Source organism: Melozone crissalis, unplaced genomic scaffold (assembly GCF_028551555.1).
Source record: "Melozone crissalis strain CALT ecotype California unplaced genomic scaffold, PUWL_Pcris_2 ptg000004l_1, whole genome shotgun sequence".
NCBI lineage: Eukaryota > Metazoa > Chordata > Aves > Passeriformes > Passerellidae > Melozone > Melozone crissalis.
This window is the reverse complement of record NW_026535782.1, coordinates 4,791,781-4,797,823: the sequence shown is the minus strand read 5'-3', so window position 1 is coordinate 4,797,823 and position 6,043 is coordinate 4,791,781.

Genomic DNA, 6,043 nt, shown 5'->3' with positions numbered 1-6,043 from the left:
GGCAATAATACCGGATAAACTGTAGGCATGAGGGGTTTTACATAAAGTCATTGTAATTAAAGTTTTATCCATATGGCATAGGCAGTAAATGTTTTTGTTAATGAGCTTCAACGTATTTTCCTAAAAATATAGATTCTTTTGTGTCTTGTTCAAAAGGTACCCCATAATACCATTGACATTCTCAGAGCCCCACCTAGAAAGCATAAGATCTGTTTGTTCTCCTTCTGAAGCTGAACAGTGTTGGTGGAAAATTTTCTGCTATTAGACACAAAACTGGAAAGACCTGAGGGTATAAAGCAATTGCATGTCATGCCCAAAATGTGTCACAGCAGTCTGTCACTTGCTGTAAGGTACCACAGCTGGACAAGAGAACACAAGCCACTGGGAAAAATTAATTTGTCCCTTTCGTTACTTGACATCTGCTTTGCAGGGGTGTTGGAGAAGCCTACATGTAGACTTCACCAGTTTTTAACATCTGTTTTCCCTCTGCTCCAGCTTCATTGGGAGAATTCTCATTTTGGCAAATTCTGGCTTTTTCAGATGTATCAAGGAAAGAAAAAGGGGCCATCACTTGGGGAGCACATCTGAGCTATGTTCTTTATTTATTGAAGGAGAGAATGATTGTTTACATTTCCTGAATACAAACTTGTGTAACTGAAGGATACTGTAAGTTACAAATGCTCTGTTATTTATTTTAGGAAAATGCTAATTCAGGAATATGTTAATATAAGTGCTTTTTTTTTGGACAGTGGAAAACTAAAAGAAAAATAACATGTGGAGTCAAGCCATCAATGTAATGTGCCAAACATCTGAAACGATGTCACAATTCATTTTATGAATCTTGACAGGATGAAAAAAAGATAGTCCCATGTGCCCCAGAGAGTACTTCCTCAATTCTAAATGTTGATTTTCAAATTTCTACCCTCAGTGTATTGCCAATACTGGAATCACAAAAGTGTTTCTTAAAAATCCTTTCAGTGCTGCAGACAGAGTCCTGTCTTGAAAGCTGGATTCCACAAATCAAATCAGTTCTGGGAGAAAGACAGAATTGTAAAGTAGTGTATGTGTAGCAAAAAAGCCAAACCTGAATAAAAACCCTGTGTACCCCTATTCTTCAGGATAAGAAACTATAGAAAGGTTAAATTAAATGAACTTTGATATTCTTATAAACATTTCATCATTTCACTGCAATTATTTTCTAAATCCCTGGGGACAGATCTTTAGCTGTGGTTTGCTCCATGTTTCTTTTTTGTTGTACTTTCATTTCAGATCATAGTATACTATTATGCAATCAAGATAAAAGCCCAAGACAGTAATTTACACATTAGACTGAAAACTCCTACAGACAATGAATTGTATTTTACTTCTTTACCTAATTTTATTTACATTTATATTTTATTTTTGCATTCACTTCTGATCTGTATATGCAAGAACAATAAGACATTATAGAATGATTTTACTGAGTCATGCAGAAAAAGTCTGTTTTGCAGAATTTTGTGGGACCTAAGATTCAATAACCTCAATATTCTTCATCACAATTGATTTGGTAGATGAGGTTTAAGTGGGATTTTACTTATCTGGGGTGAGGAATACAGTATTAAACTCCATATGTATCCTAGCATTAATTCTCAAGCCAAGCTGTTCACTCTTGAGGCAATCTATTAAACACAGAAATTCCAAGTGAGCTGAGAAAGCAATTATTTTACTAAAATGTGCAAGAAATCTCACATTTCTGTACCTTATCTTTGAGAGTGCCTGAAGTTTCACAGAGAATCCACAGGGGACATAGGAAAGAAATTTAATATTTTATTGTTCTAGAAATAAAGGAAAGAGACATATATATTATTGCAGTAAGATTTAAATGTTAATTAATTTTATTTAATCTTATCTGAATGCATATCTCACACTGGAACTTTCTCAACCTGATGCCTGAGATCCATTGTCCATTTTTAAGTAAAAAACCAGTTCAAATGAGAAAGAAATTAGAAACAATCTGTGCAGTGGTATTATTATTAACTGCTTCCCTATAATTTGGTTTGGCTTGAATGGAGGAAAGCCCTAGATTTCTGCTGTTTCTGGTATCAAATGTCTATGTTAAGCAAACAGTGGTTTTCCAGATAGAGATTAAAAGTCCTTTAGACTGCATTTAACATTATGCAGTCCTTACTGAATTCCAGAAAAAGTCATGCTATGTCTGTCAGGATTGCTGAGTTTGATCTGATTACCTGCTACCTACCATCTCTCCCTTTGAGAATGGGAATTTCACTTTATTTTAGGCATCTAAGATAAGGTAGTGACTAGAAAATCAACTTCATATATTTATATGGAAATTAGAGAGTGGGAGAGGTCTCCAGAGGTGATTCAGACCTGTCTTGGGATTTTTGTTGCTCTTTTGCTATACAGAGATCCCAGGATTCATATTTTTCTGTTGCTGTGCTGCTCAAGAGCCAACAACCAAGAGGCCTGTTGCAGAGTTAGGTAAACTCTTGCTTTAATGACTTGGTCATGCCATGTTAAAGCAACTGGTGCTTCTTGACCAGCAGAAAGTACAGATTTCCCAATTCATCCCTCAGATATTCACCATTAAGTTACTCCCTTTCATACATACTGAATATTTTGGGGTATGGAAACAAGACAGGATTATGTCTCATTGCATATACCAATAGTGAGTACAAAACTGGAATCTGGAAAACTGAATTTCATATTCTGTCCTGACAATTAGCACACATCTGACCCTTCTGACATTTATCTTCTGATGATCACTACCAGTAGAAAAGAGGACTGATTGCCTTTGCCACAGTAGCCCTACACTGTACCTTGTTCTTTTGTAATCATTTGTAGTGGGCAAACCCACTCTATCCATGCTGGTGGTGAGGTCTGCAGTACTATCTGCAGATCCTCACTGATGTGTTGCCCACATTCTCAAAGTCACAGTGTCCTTTTGTCCAACAGACACATCTCAGTTTGACATGGTATGAGAGCCTGGAGTGCACCAACAGGCAGTACATGCTCTGACCAGCTTGTGGTTATGAGATGGTTCTTTCTTTATAAACCCTCTCTGCCACCTCTCCTGCAGCCTCAGAACAAGATTCTGCTCTTTTTCCTTCTTCATCTGCTTCTTAGAGTACAGCTGTTCCTGGAGAAGCCTGATCCAGGATAACACAGCTGCACCACATCAGACCCCACCTTGAACAAAGCCAGCTGTCAGAGGGATGGGACTTGATGGGATTTATATCACCATGCATGACCAGTAAAATATTTCCTCCATTTATTTCGATGGTAGGGTTTTCATTCTGTCATTTGCAGGCTGTTACAGAGCCACTGTAGAAAAACAAATATGTTACACTTGTCCTGAACTCACAACATTTGCATCCACAGTGCTAAAAGTGCCAGTGTGTGTTATGAGCCACACCATATTGTCTGTCTGTCTGTCTGTCTGTATGTGAGATCTGCACACTTTAAGTCTAAGAATACATTTGACAGACATGAAGCCAGTTTCCCTCTGGGCTGGTATCCCTTTGCACAAAGGAAAATGTGCAAAGAGTGCCACAGTCCTTTAAGAAACAATATTTAACATCAAAGCATTTAAAACAATTGACAAAGAATCTGTTTTAAAGACCACTTCAGCCTGAAAATAAAGAGCAAGCCAACCTGGGCATAAGTTAAAAGATGAGGCCAGAAAAGAAAAGACAGTCTGCCTTGATTATAACTTAAAGTCATTTTCTCTATTAAAAAACATCTCACATGCAAGAGGAACCCAAATGCTAAATTTTCATAAAGAGGAGCCAGAAATCCAAGGTGTGAATCTCCTCACTCAATGTAAGATAGAAGTAAAGCAGGCTTGATTCTACTTTCCACTGATAAGTAGTAGTGGGGACCAGTCATGTGCTACAAATGCTGGAGACTAGAAGTGCAAGAACTGGGAGCATGTCCTCATAAAGCCATGGTAATTAAAGTTTTATCCATATGGCACAGTTTGAATTAAAGTTTTTCCATATGACACAACAATCCACCAATGTCCTGGTGGATTGTTACCATGCTGAGGTGGGATGGGTGACCAGCTGCTGCTCAGTTTCTGGCTTGCTTTTCTGTGACATCTCCTGTCTGCTAGTGGTGTCAGACAACATTCATCCCTGAGCAAAGCCTGTGCCTTACACTGCTGCTCCCAGCCTGAGCAAAGCCTGTGCCTTACACTGCTGCTCCCCTCAGGCAAGGTAGCCAAGCACCTCATGCTTCTGCTGCAGCTGGAGAGGTGGGGCACAACAAAAATCTCCCTCAGTCTATTTATATTACAAGATTCCTTCTTTGGATTCTTCTCTCCACAGGCCTTATTTGGTACCCAGGAGGACTTGCCAGACTACTTTTTTTTTTTTTTTCTGTGGATGTTTTGCAAATGAATTCCTGGGGCTGTAGTCTGAGCTGCACAGAGTTACTATAAAATCATACAATCATTAAGGTTGGAAAAGATCTCTAAGATCCCCAAGTTCAACCATCAACTGTTATACTACACACCTTCAAAATCCTGGAAACAGTGAGATCTCTACATGCAAATATCAGGGGGACTACTTCATGGGGAGGAATCGTTCACATCTATGCTTTCTGTAGAAGCTGAAAAGAAACTGTCATTTGCACAGCATTTATATGTGAAAAGAAACACTTTGTATGCCCAAGACTGAATGGACATCTATTGAATTTAAGCAGTTAAATAATTGTCTCCCTGGAGTGATAAAAGGAATAAACTGAATTGACAGATACATCAGTCCATTTGTGATTTCATTGAATATTGCACTGTTGGAGTAGGCAGAGCTGTTGTTGTGGTCCTGCATGAAGGATTCTGTAGAAGAGCTCAATATTATTGTGACTGCAGAGGACCTTTCCTTGTACCCCCTCTGAATCTAACACACATTTTACTGTGGATCTGGAAAGAAATAATGAAGATATTTTATTACATTCAGAACTTGCTTCAAAGTGAATTTCAACATCTACCATAGGTACGTAAATCGTAAGGTTGGGCAAACAAAGGCAGAATAATGAGACAGTAACATTCATTGCCACTTCCATAAATGGTTCAGCTGTACAAAATGTTGAACCTGACTCTTGCTTGGTTAGAGGGCACATTTTTTAACAGATCCCTTAGATTATGTTTACATTTTAGAGCAATATGTATCTGTTTTTCTTCTAGTGAGATAAATGCATTTCTTGATTTAGTGAGCATCCATGTGCCTAGGTAAGATGTTAAAGCATTGAGAAGATCTCAAGCTTTTCCTGTACTGTTTTTGTTAGGCTTGCTAAGACATAAACATTTAATTTCTTGTGTAAATTTGAGCTGATGTCTTCAAAAATACTGCCAATGGCTGCAATTGGATTCAAGATTTGCTAATCAGCAAAATGTTAACTCTTACAGACAGATGTATTTTTTAGAAACTGAAAATAAACTGTACTTTTTGAGAAAATTTATGATGTTGGAACTGAGCTATCCTCTCAAATGACTTCAAAGAAGTAAGAATCAATTCAAGAGGAGAAGTTCTAAGCAAAAGATTTTTTTACTATTGTTGAATTTGCTTATAAATCTTGCTCACTTGCGTTCACTGTCAGAAAACTTCAATTGTCTTGTCTTCTTTTTTCATTGGTATGTTTAAATTATGGTCTTCCAGTTTATAAACAAGAGCATTTCATTCCTTTCAGTGGTTAAGCAACTATAACATGTGGGAACAGCATTCTGCTACTGATTTTGCCCATCAAAAAAGAACTTCCAGGCTTCTGCAAAAGTGATTGTTCACTATATCACTGTCTCTGGGGTCTGCTATACTTCATGTCTCCAGGTACTTGCTTCTTTTCCTTGTGTTTCCAAACATAATAACCATATGGAGAATTCCAGTGGTTTATGTGCCACTCACTCTCTGGAAGCTACTGTTACATGGATTATAACTATTTGTTTGAAATTGTAACTTTCTGATATTATATGGAGAATATTTGCTGATCTTTTTTCCCTACATGACAGCATGAACATATGAATGTTTAATTCCACCTTTTTTCTTCGAAA